Genomic DNA, 14840 nt, shown 5'->3' with positions numbered 1-14840 from the left:
ATCCCACTGAGCTCAAGATACAAGACACCAGTAGTAACTAGAGGAGACTGGAATTATAGGACAAAGACATTTATGAAGGTGAGGAAAGATACTGGATAATTTATATTTCCTGTCTAGTATTTAAACACTATCTGTATAGAAGGCAAGTGGCAGAAGATTACTTCATAGTCAGTGGTATAGCAAGAAATTCTGGGATTCCAAATAAATCTTTGAAATGGGTGCCTTTCCTTGCTGTGAATTTCTCTCCCAGGGGCCCTGGCCACGGGGTGCTCCTGGGATATGGTTCAGTCAAGTTTCTATTCTCTGCTTATGCTAAGAGCAGGGAAGAAAGAGGTAGACTGGGCCACCTTGGCCATGTTTCAGTTACCAAATGACAATAGCATTCCTGTATAGCATGCTAGGGAAATGGGTTTCTCTGATCTCCTGGGAGGAATTGTAATTACCAAGTTTTGAAAAGCCTAGGGAATCTGTAACTGAGGGCTGCCTTTCATTTGGAACAGGAAGAGACAGACACGGAGGGTGAGACTGATAAGTGAAAGGGCGTGAAGCACCATTTCCCCCTGCAGGATGCTAGGGCTGGGCTGGGGGAGATGCAACAGGAGGTGGTGGTAGAGAATCCACCCTGCTTGACCTAAATGCTCACGACCACCTTATGAGGTCATTACCATTATTACCCCTATTTTACAAATCAGGAAACTGAGGCACAGAGAAAAACAGAGGTCACACTGCTAGTGAGTTGCCGAGCTGTAATTTGAGCCCAGGACTGTCTGACTCCAGAACCTCCAGTTCTCTCCAGAGGAAAGAACTGGTTCGTGGTTATTGGGAAGATCAAGTCCACTTATAATAGCAGGGAGACAAGGCAAAGAAGAGGTGGAGGGAGTTATGGTAACATGGCATTTCAAGAGCCCTGAGATGGTGTCAATGCTAAGTAAGAGGTAGCACAGTGTAGTGATGAAGAACATACACCAGGGATCTAACAGTCCAGGTTCAAATCCCAGACTTACCACTTCATGGCTATGTGACCTTAGGGAAGTCACTTGACCTCTCCATGCTTCAGCTTCTTCATCCGTGAAAGAGTGATTTGGGGATAATAATGGTACCTACTTCATGGGCTTATTATGAGGGTTGAATAAATCAGTACATGAGCATGTTTCGACAATGCCTGACACCCCAAGAAGGCTCACCCATTGAGCCCATTGCTGTTGAATTCTGGCCGGTAGGGACGCTATAGGACAGAGTAGAACTGCCCCACAGGGTTTCCAAGTCTATAATCTTTACAGAAGCAGATTGCCACACCTTTCTCCTACTGAGTGGCTGGTGGGTTCCAACCACCTACCTTTCGGTTAGCAGCCAAGTGCTTAACCATTGCGCCATCAGGGCTTCTTCCACGAAGGCTACCTAGCTATTTAACTCCTAATGTAGCAAATGAAACGCACAAGTGCTGAGTCTGTGGTTGGCTGGGAGCTCTTTGAGCCTCTGTTCTTCCCTAAAACCTATTTCTGGGTTGCTATGAGACTTAAATGAGGCAATGCATGACGAGAAGAGCACACAGCCAGCCCTGGCTTCCCAACAGCTGTCTTGCATTATTACATCAGGCCCTTGCAACTAACCCTCGGACAGAGTCCGCATTCTTCTGCTGAACTAGGATCTGGGAGGTCAAACATCGCACTGAGTAGGTCAGTGGCAAGAGATGGAGAAAACCTTTTGCTCTGCAAGGAATTCTGTTGTTAATGTAGCTAACTCCTAGGTCCTGCTGACAGATGGTGAGGATGGACAGGGGCCACGGCCTCACGTACCATTTGTCCCAGATCTAGAGCCTGAAGAAGCCATACCCTGCAAGGTGTTCGAACCTACAGGTAAGAACTCAGCCTCCAAAGCCAGACTTGCCTGGGTTCAAATCCCAGTTGTATCATATACTGTATGACTGCGGGCAAGCCACTTCACCTCTCTGGACCTCCATTTTCCCATCTGGAAAGTGGGAATCATCTCTGGACCTTCCTCCCAGGGCCATTGTAAGGATTCACTGAATGAACACATGCAGAGAACTTAGGGCAGTGGCTGGCACGTAGTCTGAGGACTGGAGATTGATTTCCGGAGAAACCCAGGAGATGAGTGAGAAACGCAGGCAGGCTGTGGCACTCCTCTCCACCCTCTCCCCTTCCCCATCGACTGGAAGATGCTCCTGTCCAAATGGGAAATGGGAGCCAAAATAGCACAATAAAGGAAAGGAAGTGCTCGGGGCCCAGATGGGCTCCCACTTTAGGGCCTGAGGAATGTGCTGACTCTTCAGGAACAGGCCTTTGGCAGTCACTTAACACAATGACCAAGCAAAGGGAAATGAGGGCCGGTGCCAAGTTGTTTAAGAAGGTGGTAAGGACGTGGGGAATGGGAGGTCCCTGCACATTCCTGGAGCCAGCTCGCAAAACCTCAGCAGCAGCACGCCCAGGTGAGGTTGGCTGAAGACCCACCCTCCCCCCATGTGCTTCCAAAGTCCCTAGAGAGCAATCCTGACCCGGCATCCTAGGGGGGCTAGTGGCCCTAGAGCATTGGCTGGGTCAAGGAGGGGCCCTCATGCTTCTTTTAGTCTATTCCACAAACTTGTATGAAGTGCCAGCTGGTGCTAGGCACTGAGCTAGGAGCCATAGGGGATGCTGGGAAGAAGGACACAGGTAAGGTCCTTGCCCTGGAAGAACTCACAGAGGCTAGAACCCGCACTCCCTACAACATGGGGAAAGCATCTTTGAAACACCAAGGGGTCAGGGATTGAATGAGACCCCTTCCCAGGGGGCTTCCTTAGAAAAACAGAAGGTCTGGAAAGGATAGTGCTTAACACAGAATAACCTCTAAGCGTGGAATTTCAGACATCAGCGGGGATGTTATTTCCAACGGGGTGGAGAGGTCCCGGCAGACTATAAACTCATTAAAGGAAAGGCATATGCCTGTATCAATCACTTGGCCAGTAGCTAGCATGGCTTTACACCTAAAGAGATATGTAGGCCGGGCATTTAGAGTTCGATCCCCTCAGCTTTGATTGAGTGCCTACTATGTGCCAGGTACGAAGCCAGGTGCTCTCCCATGCTTTAATATCATAGATAACCTGTCTGAGGTGGATTAATGTAAACGTTGAGTGATTGGGCATGAATCACAGAAAGGCCCTTAGGTATAATGTAACACCAAAAAATCAACCAAACCCATTGCCATTGAGTCAATTCCGACTCATAGCAACCCTATAGGACAGAGTAGAACTGTCCCATAGGGTTTCCAAGGAATGGCTAGTGGATTCGAACTGCTGACCTTTTGGTTAGCAGCCGAACGCTTAATCACTGCTCCACCAGGACTCCAGTGGTTCTCAAAGTGTGATCCCTGGACCAGTAGTATCAGCATTACCTGGGAACTTTTTAGAAAGGAAAATTCTCATCCCCATTCCAGATCTACTGGGTCAGAAACTCAGGGGGTGGGGCCCAACAATCTGTGTTGTAACAAGCCCTCCTGGTGATGCTGATGTCCACTCAGGTTTGAGAACCACTGCTCTAACCCAGAGTCTCTAACTCAGGGGTCTTTGAGAAGCTGTGGAGGTTCTGGGGGAACCTCTGGGGAGGGGAAGGAGGCTGGGAGCAACTCCACTTTTCTCTCCCTTACATATGAAGCTGTCACATCAGATTTTGTTTAAAGAAAGTGCTCCAAAAGGAAAAAGTTTGAAAACCATGATCGTCTTCTTCACTGTACTCATCTGGCCTCACATTGTACAGATGGGGAAAACTCAGGCCCAGAGAGGGGAAGGCTTTTGCTCCAGGAGGCAGGATTGGGACTAGCACCCAGGCCTCCTGACTTTTAGCCCAGGATGCTTTGCGGCATCTAAGGCTGCCCCCTCATGAGAGAGGAAACAGGAAGACAAGCCTTTGAACCATCTTCTATTAAGATCCCAGGGCTGTCTGCTTCTGTTTCTAGTTATGTCAGGAAAGACCAGAGACTTCTGGGGTTCTTAGAGGAAGCCCTTCCCGTTTCCTCTCTCCTCCTGAGGCCCAGGACCTGTAGCCCCAGTCAGTGACTCTTCTCCTAACCAGCACTCATCTCAAGGTGAAGGATCATGGGTAGTCTGCCTGAACGTCCAGCCTTGCCCTCCATTCATCAGCCCCACCTGAGTCTGAGGCTCTGCCTAGCCCTGTATTACCCCGGCTTCCATTCCCTGCCCAACCCCAATACAGGCAATGCTCCGTCATTACAATCACACTATGAGCTGAGGTCACTGTGAGCCTCTCCTGGAGGAGGGGAGGTCATTGCATCCTGTAGCATGTGTTCTTTCTTCCTGGCTCCCAACACTGTTAGCCTATTGCCCCAGCAAGCAGCTCACTGGGCTTGGTGAGTGGGCAGAGGAGACGTCGGTAGCGTTGAGATCTTCCCACGTGCTGCTGGCTCTGCCCAAATCCTAAAGGCCCAGCCGGCAGGGCTGCCCCACTGCTGCCTGTGCCCTTGCAGATCTCGGGCATTGCCTTTGATGTCAGACTAGAGCCAAATGACTGTCTTTCCCCAGGGAAAGAGCACTTTCCCCAGTGGAGGGGAGAGTGCAGAGGTTCCTCTAGGTGCCAAGTGAGGACAGCTCCCAGGCTGAGGCAGGAGTCTCAAGCCAGCTGAGCCTACGTGAGCAAAGTCAAGACAACTAGGGTATGTGAGTCAGCTGCTTGGCTCTTCCCTTCTGTGTGTGTGTGTGTGTGTGTGTGTGCGCGCGCGCGCGCGCGCACGCGTACGCGTGTGTGGTGGGAGAGGTGGTTCTGGAGAAGGGAGAGACTGAAAAGAAATTGGAAACATGACCACTAACAGGCTAAAAACATAAGCCAGCTCATCCTCCCTACAAAAGAGCATTTGAAGCCATAGCCTGGCCTGCCCCTGTCTGACCTCTTAGCCTCCATAGACTGGCTTATATTAGGAATTTCACAGCTGATGGAAGCTGGATAGTGTGGGGGAGATACCATGGGCTCTGGAGTCAGATGAATGAGCACTCGAATCGGGGCTCAGTCACTCACTAGCTGATCAAACTTAAGGCAAGGCACTCCACTTCCTTGAATCGTGATTTCCTTAGCTCTAAAAGGCAGGTGCAATGGTTAAGCTCTTGACTGCTAACCAAAAGGTTGGTGGTTCAAACCCAGCCAGCAGCTCCACGTGAAAAAGACCTGGCAATCTGCTCCTGTAAAGATTGCAGCCTAGGAAACCGTATGGGGCAGTTCTACTCTGTTACAAGAGGTCACTATGAGTTGAAATCAACTGGATGGCACCCAACAACAACAATATTAGACTGAACCATATAAAAATGCTATTTTTTAAGCCATAAAAGTTGAATACTACTAATTTCATATGGTCCAACCCAATAACACCTTCTTCCCGGGGTTATTGTGCAGATTAAATGGGTTAATATACAAAAAGTGCTTATATCAGCACCCAACACATAAGTTCCTGATAAAGGGTAGTGATGTTGATGGTGATGACAATGGACAGCTAACACCTGATGCTGAGTACAGACTGAGCCTCAACCTTGTCCATCTCACAAATACAGGCCCTGGATAGGCTGAAATACATTAGTAGCATAATCTGAGGCGTTAAAATGGACCCCCCAATCAAATATCTCTCTTATCTGGGCTGTCCCACTTCTTAAAATTTCTTGCTTTTGTAGGTCACTCTTTGTGGTGAAACCACTCTCCAATGAAAGCTCCCATTAAAAAGTCCCAAAAAGGGATGGATTAATTCATCATCATCCACAGGTATTCATTCATTCATTCAGCAGCTTGTATCAAGAACCTATTGTGTGCTGGGCACTGTGCTAGGTGCTGAGTTGAAGAAGATCTTTTCTCTGCCCTGGAGGAATTTGCAGTTTGGTATGAGATAAAACCCCTAAACAGGTACTGACAGTTCCCTGTTAACAAATGTCATAGCCATGAGAAGTATGTTCCAAGACTTGTGGAAGTACTAAAGAGGGATCACCCAACTCTGCATGGGGATCGGCCCAGACTACACAGAAGTGACATTTCAGATGGACCTTGAAAGATATGTAGAAATTCCTTGGTGGAGATGGTGTGGCTCTAGAAGGACATTTCAAGCAGAGGGAACCTAATATGCAGAGGCACAGGATTGCAAAGGCATTTTTAGTGATTGGTTAGAAGTTTAGTGTGTCTGGAATATGGGGTGAGGAAGGGAGAGTCAGGAGCTGAGGCTGAAGAGGTAGGTCAGGGTGGGGTTGGGAATTGCCTGATATGCCAACCTAAAGGGCTTGGATGTGCTCCTGCAGGCAGTTGAGAACCAACAGAAGAGAGTTTCTCATAATGTCCATGTGGAAGACGACCTGATTCTGCCTGGGAATCTGAGATAATATTTTTTCTTTTATTGTTAGTAATTTTTATTCAACTTTATCAAGGCATAATTTACATACAAGAAAATGCACCCGTTGTAAGTGTACAGTTCAACGAGTTTTAGCAAATAGGTATACCAATGTAACCAGTGGCACCTTTAGACCCAGGCGAACTGGGACCCTGCCCTTGTCCTACATCTCATAGGGCCCCCTGAAATTTGTAGCACCTTCCTTGAAATTTTTTTTCTTTTTTTAAATTTTTTTTTATTGTGTTTTAGGTGAAAGTTTACAGAGCAAATTAGTTTCTCATTAAACACTTAAAGCACACATTGTTTTGTGACATGGCTTGCCAACCCTGTGATATGTCAGCACTCCCCTTCTCCACCCTGGGTTCCCCATTTCCATTCGTCCAGTTTTTCTGTCCCTTCCTGCCTTCTCGTCTTTGCTTCTGGGCTGGTGTGCCCATTTAGTCTCGTATACATAGTTGAACCATGAAGCACGTTCCTCACGTGTATTATTGTTTATTTTATAGACCTGTCTAATCTTTGACAGAAGGGTGAACTTCAGGAGTCACTTCAGTACTGAATTAAAAGGGTGTCTGGGAGCCATACTCTTGGGATTTCTCTAGTCTCTATCAGACCAGCAAGTCTAGTCTTTTTCATGAGTTTAAATTTTGTTCTACATTTTTCTCCAGCTTTGTCCGGGACCCTCTACTGTGATCCCTGTCTGAGCCAGTGGTGGTAGCCGGGCACCATCTAGTTGTGCTGGACTCAGTCTGGTGGAGGCTGTGGTAGTTGTGGTCCGTTAGTCCTTTAGACTAATCTTTCCCTTGTGTCTTTGGGTTTCTTCATTCTCCTTTGCTCCATATGAGGTGGGACCAGTAGATATATCTTAGATGGTCGCTTGAAGGCTTTTAAGACCCCAGATGCTACTTACCGCAGTTGGATGTGGAATATTTTATATATAAACTATGTTATGCCAATTGAACTAGATGTCACCTGAGACCATGGTCCCTAGCCCTCAGCCCAATAACTCGGTCCCTCAGGGAGTTTGGATGTGTCCAGGAAGCTTCTATAACTTTGCCTTGGTCAAGTTGTGCTGACTTCCCCAGTATTGTGTACTGTCTTACCCTCATTCAAGTTACCACTTATCTACCATCTACTTAGTGTTTTTCCCTCCCCACCACTCCCCTCCCTCTTAATCATCAAAGATTGTTTCTTTCTGTGTGGAAACATTTTTATGTGTTTTTATAATAGTGGTCTCATACAGTATTTGTCCTTTTGTTATTGACTTATTTCCCTCAGCATAATGCCCTCCATATTCATTCATGTTGTGAGATGTTTCACAGATTCATCATTGTTCTTTATTGTTGCGTAGTATTCCATTGTGTGTATGTACCATAATTTGTTTGTATGTACCATAATTTGTTTATCCATTCATCTGTTGATGGGCACCTAGGTTGTTTCCATCTTTTTGCTATTGTGAATAATGCTGCAATGAACATGGGTGTCCATATGTCTATTCGTGTGACAGCTCTTATTTCTCTAGGATATATTAGTAGGAGTGGGAATGCTGGATCATATGGTATTTCTATTTCTAGCTTTTTAAGGAAATGCCATATCATTTCCCAAAATGGTTGTACCATTTTGCATTCCCACCAGCAGTGCATAAGAGTTCCGGTCTTCCCGCAGCCTCTCCAACATTTGTTATTTTCTGTTTTTTTTGATTCGTGCCGGTAATGTCAGGGTGAGATGGTATCTCATTGTAGTTTTGATTTGCATTTCTTTACTGGCTAGTGATCATGAGCATTTCCTCATGTGTCTGTTAGCCATCTGACTGTCTTCTTTGGTGAAGGGCCTGTTCATATCCTTTGCCCATTTTTTAGTTCAATTATTGTAGAAGAGTTAGATTTTCCTATAGATGTTAGACATTAGACCTTTGTTGGATATGTCATAGCCAAAAAATATTTCCCAGTCTGTAGGTTCTCTTTTCACTCTTTTGGTAAAGTCTTTTGATGAGCATAAGTGATTAATTTTTAGAAGATCCCAGTTATCTAGCTTGTCTTCTGTGTTTATGGATTAATTATGGTTAGTATCCTGTTTATGCCATGTATTAGGGTCCCTAGTGGTGACCCTATTTTTTCTTCCATGTATGGAAGAAGCAGGTATGGTGTGAGGTGTGAGTCCTGTCTCATTTTTTTTTTTTTTTTACAGATGGACATCCAGTTTTGCCAGCACCATTTGTTAAAAAGACTGTCTTTTCCCCATTTAATGGACTTTGGGCCTTTGTCAAAGATCAGGTGGCCAGAGGTAAATAGATTTACATCTACATTTTTGATTCTGTTCCAGTGGTCAATATGTCTGTCGTTGTACTGGTACCAGGCTGTTTTGACTACCATAGGTGTATAGTAGGTTCTGAGGTCAGGTAGTATGAGGCCTCTTACTTTATTCTTCTTCTTCAATAGTGCTTTACTTAACCGGGGCCTCTTTCCTTTCCATATAAAGTTAATGATTAGTTTTTCCATCTCTTTGAAGAATGTTGTTGGTATTTGGATCGGGATTGCGTTGTATTTGTAAATTGCTTTGGGTAGAATTGTCATTTTCACAATGTTGAGTCTACCGATCCTTGAGCATGGTATGTTTTTCCATTTATGTAGATCCCTTTGGGTTTCTTGCAGTAGTGTTTTGTAGTTTTCTTTGTATAAGTTTTTTACATTGCTGGTTATATTTGTTCCTAAGTGTTTTATTTTTTTTAGGGGTTATTATAAATGGTATTGCTTTCCTGATTTCCTTTTCGTCATTCTCTTTATTGGTATATAGGAATCCAACTGATTTTTTTTATGTTTATCTTGTATCTTGCTACTCTGCTGAATCTTTTTATTAGTTCCAGTAGTTTTCTTGTGAAGTGTCTAGGGTTCTCTGTGTATAGTAGTATCATATCATCTACAAATAGGGAGTTTTACTTCTTCATTACCAATTTGGATGCCCTTTATTTCTTTTTCTTGCCTAATTACTGTAGCTAGGACTTCCAGCACAATGTTAAATAGGACTGGTGACAAAGGGCATACTTGTCTTTTCCTGTTCTCAGGGGGAACGTTTTCAGCCTCTCTCCATTGAGAATGATGGTGGCTGTTGGTTTTGTATAGATGCCCTTTATTATGTTGAGGAATTTCCCTTCTATCCCTATCTTATTGAGAGTTTTTATCAGGAATGAGTGTTGAACTTTATCGAATGCCTTTTCTGTGTCAATTAAGGTGATTATGTGATTCTTTTCTTTTGTTTTATTTATGTGGTGGATTACGTTGATTGATTTTCTAATGTTGAGCCATCCTTGCATACCTGGTATGAATCTCACTTGGTCGTGGTGTATTATTTTTTTAATATGGTGCTGAATTCTATTGACTAGAATTTTGGCATCTATATTCATAAGAGATATTGGTCTGTAATTTTCTTTCGTGTGTGTATATGTGTGGGGTTTTTTTGCCTGGTTTTGGTATCAGGGTTACGCTGGCTTCATGGGATGAGTTCAAAAGTACCCCTTCGTTTTCTATGTTCTGAAGAGTTTGAGTAGTACTGGTGTGAGCCCTTCTCTGAGTGTTTGGTAGAATTCTCCAGTGAAGCCATCTGGGCCAGGACTTTGTTTAGTTGGGAGTTTTTTTTTTTTTTATTACCTTTTCAATCTCTTCTCTTGTTATGGGTCTGTTCAGATTTTTTACCTCAGTTTGTGTTAGTTTAGGTAGGTAGTGTGTTTCCAGAAATTTGTCCATTTCCTCTAGATTTTCAAATTTGTTGGAGTACAGTTTTTCATAGTACTCAGTTATGATCCTTTTTATTTCTGTGGAGTCTGTTGTAATGTCCCCCATGCCATTTCTTATTTGGGTTATTTGCATCCCTTCCTGTTTTTCTTTTGTCAGTTTGGCCAATGATTTGTTGATTTTGTTGATCCTGTCAAAGAACCAACTTTTGGTTTTGTTGATTCTTTTGTTTTTCTGTTCTCTATTTCATTTATTTCTGCTCTGATCTTTATTATTTCCTTTCTTTTGGTGGCTGTGAGCTTCTTTTGCTGCTCTCTTTCTGCTTGTTTGAGTTGTAAAGCTAATGTTTTTATTTTATCCCTTTCTTCTTTTTTTATGTGTGTGTCTATTGCTATAAATTGACCTCTGAGCACTGCCTTTGCTATAGCCAAAGGTTTTGGTATGATGTGTTTTCATTCTCATTTGATTCTAGCAACATTTTTATTCCATCTTTGATTTCTTCTATTACCCAGTGTTTTTTAAGCAAGGTGTTATTCAGTTTCCGTATATTTGATTTTTTTCCTTGCTCTTCCTGTTATTAATTTCTACTTTTATGGTGTTGTGATTAGAGAAGATGCTTTGTATTACCTCAGTGTTTTGGATTTTGTTGAGGGTTGCTCTGTGGCCTAAGATGTGGTCTTTTCTGGAGAACATCCCACGTGCGTTGGAAAGAATGTATACTTTGCTGCTGTTGGGTGGAGTGTTCTGTATATGTCTATGAGGTCAAGTTGGTTGATTTTGGCCTTTAGAACTTCTGTATCTTTGTTGAGTTTCTTTCTAGATGTTCTGTCTTCTACCAAGAGTGGTGTGTTGAAGTCTCCTACTATTATTGTGGAACTGTCAGTTTCTCTTTTCATTGCTGTTAGAATTTGTTTTATGTATTTTGGAGCCCTGTTGTTGGGTGGGTTGATATTTATTATGGTTATGTCATAATGGTGGATTCCCTTTAATCATTATATAATGTCCTTCCTTGTCTTTTATGGTGGATTTTGCCTTAAAGTCTATTTTATCTGAGATTAGTATTGCCATTCTTGCTCTTTTTGTTGCTGTTTGCTTATATTTTTTCTTCCTTCGATTTTTAATATATTTGTGTCTTTGTTTCTCAGATGTGTTTCTTGTAGGTAGCATATTGATGGATCATGTTTTTTTATCCGTGCTGTCACTCTCTGTCTCTTTACAGGGGCATTTAAGCCATTACATTCAGTGTGATTATTGATAGATATGAGTTTATTGATGTCATTTTATAGTGCTTTTTTTTTTTGTGGTGCTGATATTTTGTTTGTTTCTCTTACTCTCCTGTGCTGATTTCCCTTTGTTTGTGGAATTTCTGTTCATTTCTTTCATTTTTGTAGATTTTATGTTTATTGAGACTTGACATTTTTCTTCTTCATTTTGATGGATAGGTTTATGGAAACCATGTGTTTTCAACCGCCTCATATGCATGCAAAAGTTGGACAATGAATAAGGAAGACAGAAGAATAATTGATGCCTTTGAATTATGGTGTTGGTGAAGAATATTGAATATATCATGGACTGCCATAAGAATGAACAAAGCTGTCTTGGAAGAAGTGTAGTCAGAATGTTCATTAGAAACAAGGATGGTGAAACTTCATCTCACATACTTTGGATATGTTATCAGGAGGGACCAGTCCCTGGAGAAGGACATCATGCTTGGTAAAGTAGAGGGTCAGCGAAAAAGAGGAAGACCTTCAACAAGATGGATTGACACAGTGGCTGCAACAATGGGCTCAAGCATAACAACAATTGTGAGGATGGCGCAGGAGTGGGCAGTGTTTCATTCTGTGGTACATAGTGTCACTATAAGCCTGAACTGACTCAACTGCACGTAACAACAATAGGTTTGTTAACTTTCTTTATGGTTACCTTGAAATTTATCCTTATCTTCCTAAGTTTGAACCAGTCTTTTATCACCTGATATCACCTTGACTTCCACTCCACCTGAAAGCTCTATGCTCCCTTTTATTGTTCTGCCATCATTTACAGATTGACATCTCTGGTTCCCTGTTGTAAATCTTTTAGTTTTGTTTTATCCTCGAGAGTTCATTACATTGGATTGTATCTGGCTGATGCTGACCTGTGTCCTAGATTCAGGTTGTTGTCTGATGTTGGTTCTCTAACAGAAGGATTCTCTTTAATAATTCTTATAAGTTTCATTTGTTTTTTACATAGTCCCTTAATTCCTGTTTATCTGGAAATGTCCTAATTCCACCATCATATTTGAGTGAGAGTTTTGCAGGATATATTATTCTTGGTTGGCAATTTTTTCTTTCAAGATTTTATATATGTCATCTCATTGCCTTCTTGCCTACATGGTTTCTGCCAAGTAATCAGAGCTTAGTCTTATTGTTTCTGCTTTGCATATGACTTTTCATTTTTCTAGAGCTGCTGTCAGGATTCTTTCTTTGTCCTTGGTTTTGGTGAGTGTGATTATGATATGTCTTGGTGACTTTATTTTGGGATCTATCCTATATGGGGTTTGTTGAGCTTCTTAGATGGTCAGCTTTTCATCTTTCATGATGTTAGGGAAGTTTTCTGTCAGCAAATCCTGTCTCTGTTTTCCATTTTCTCCCCCTGTTCTGGAACTCTGATCATGCGCAAATTTTTGCTCTTGATTGTATCCTACATTGTTCTTAGGTTTTCTTCATTCTTATCTCTAATTTTTTCCTCAAGCAATGTGGCATCTATGGATTTGTCTTCAGTTTCACTGATTCTGTCTTCCATTGTTTCAAATTTGCTCCTAAAACCTTTTATTGCATTGTCCATTTCTGAAATCTTGTTGTTTATCTTTTGGATTTCTAATTGCTATTTTTGTATGATTTCTAATTGTTTATTAATTTTGACATTTTGTTGTATTATTTTCCTGAATTCTTCCATTACTTTGTCTGTGTTTTCCTTGATTTAGGCTTTGTTTTGGTTGGTTTTGCCTATATTTTCATGATTTTGTCTATTTTTTCCTTAGTTTTGTCTGTTTTTTCCTTAATCTCTTGGAGAGCCCTGAATATTAGACTTTTGAATTCCTTATCAGGTAGTTTCAGTGCCTTTTCTTCTACTGGAAGGCCATCTGGTGGTTTGTTTTGGTCACTTACTGGAGCAATCCTGTCCTGTTTTTTAATATATTTTGCTAATGTCTGCTGTCTCTGATACATTCAGGTATTATTTTCTTCGTTTATTGGTTGTAGGTTTGTTTGTTTCATCCTGCTTGTTTGTTTTGTTTGGTTATGTCTGGGCAGGTGGACTGGGTGTGTTTTGTTGCTTGTTCATCTGCGGGTACAATATTTCTCACCACCTTGTCCAGGTAAGCAGGGCTGGCTGCTCAGCTACGGTGCAGCAGGGCAGGGCCAGCAGGTGGGGGAGGGGCAGTAATGGGTCATTTGTCTGCATCAGGAACCAGGGCCAGTGATGCGGGGGCTGGGGGCCAGCCTGGTTCTGTTCGGAGCAACAACATCAGTGAGGTTGGGCTGGAGGCAACAGGGAGGAGTCTGAGGGTCCAGGGATCCGGGTTGGTCCCACTCAGGGGCATGGTGCTTGGTGGTGTGGGGACAGAGGTTGTGGGGAGGGGTCTACGGGTCCGGGGATCTGGGCCGGTCCCACTCAGGGTCACATGCTTAGTGGGGCTGGGCCAGAGGCAGCGAGTAGGGGTCCGTGGGTCTGCACGTTCAAGCCCGTCCCACTCAGGGCCGTGTCACTCGGCAAGGCAGGGCCAGAGGCAGTGGGGAAGGGTCTGGGGGTCTTGGCTGATCCTGCTTGGGGGCGTGGCCCTCAGTGGGGCAGAAGAGAGAGGCAGGAGGGGGGCCAAAGGGAGGGGTGGTTGGAGCTAGATGGAGGAGGGCAATAGAGTGGGTTCATACTGTGGCTCCCAGCTGGGATGAGGTGGTTATTGCTGCTATTCACCAGAGGTGTAGGGGTTTTAGGAGCATGCTCCTGTGGTTACCACGTGAGAGTGTCTAGGCGCTTCCTTGAACTGCAGCCAGGAAATGTGGTCTTACTTAGCTCTGCGTGTGTCCATACTGTACCTCTATTTCCTATTGGGAATTCTGTGATGGTGCCTTTTTGCGTTCTTCATGCAAGTGTTGTTGGCTTTATTCCAAGATGTTCACGCTGTGTCCTGTCAGTTGGCCAGGAACCTCCACTCCATATCTCTACTCGTTCACCATTTTCCATCAGTTTCTTCTTCTCAGTGGCTTCCGATCTAATACTTTATCTATTCATTTAAGGTTCAGGGTTCTGAGATTGACATCGATATCTGTTTTACTTTTTTGGGGGGGGGTCTTTGTTGCAGACGGATAGCTTAGTGCATCTGACTAGTCCACTATCTTGGCTCTGCTTCCTTCCTTGAAATTTTCTAAGTCCCCCTCCAGTGCCTTGGACTGGCTGGGGCCAGCAGTGTCACTTGGGTTGAGTACTCATAGCCCAGAATGGATCCACATGAGCATGGGATCCCCTTCATATTTCTTCTCTTCAGGGCACTCTCTGATCCTCTACCCTCTTCCCCTAACCCCAGTGCTTAGGGTTGACTAGATGTCCCAAGGAACTCCAAGCCTCTCATCTATGGGATCATTCTATCGGATTACTTAAGGGAGATTCAACTCTAGGAGGGCTGTAGTGGGATGGCTCACTGACCAGTGCAATAGTTCTTTCACAGAATTGCATGAGTTTGGGCCACCAGAATGGTACCAATCAACTGAGTTT

The sequence above is a fragment of the Trichechus manatus genome, unplaced genomic scaffold (genome assembly GCF_000243295.1).
Source record: "Trichechus manatus latirostris isolate Lorelei unplaced genomic scaffold, TriManLat1.0 scaffold00066, whole genome shotgun sequence".
NCBI classification, from domain to species: domain Eukaryota; kingdom Metazoa; phylum Chordata; class Mammalia; order Sirenia; family Trichechidae; genus Trichechus; species Trichechus manatus.
This window is presented reverse-complemented; position numbering follows the sequence as displayed.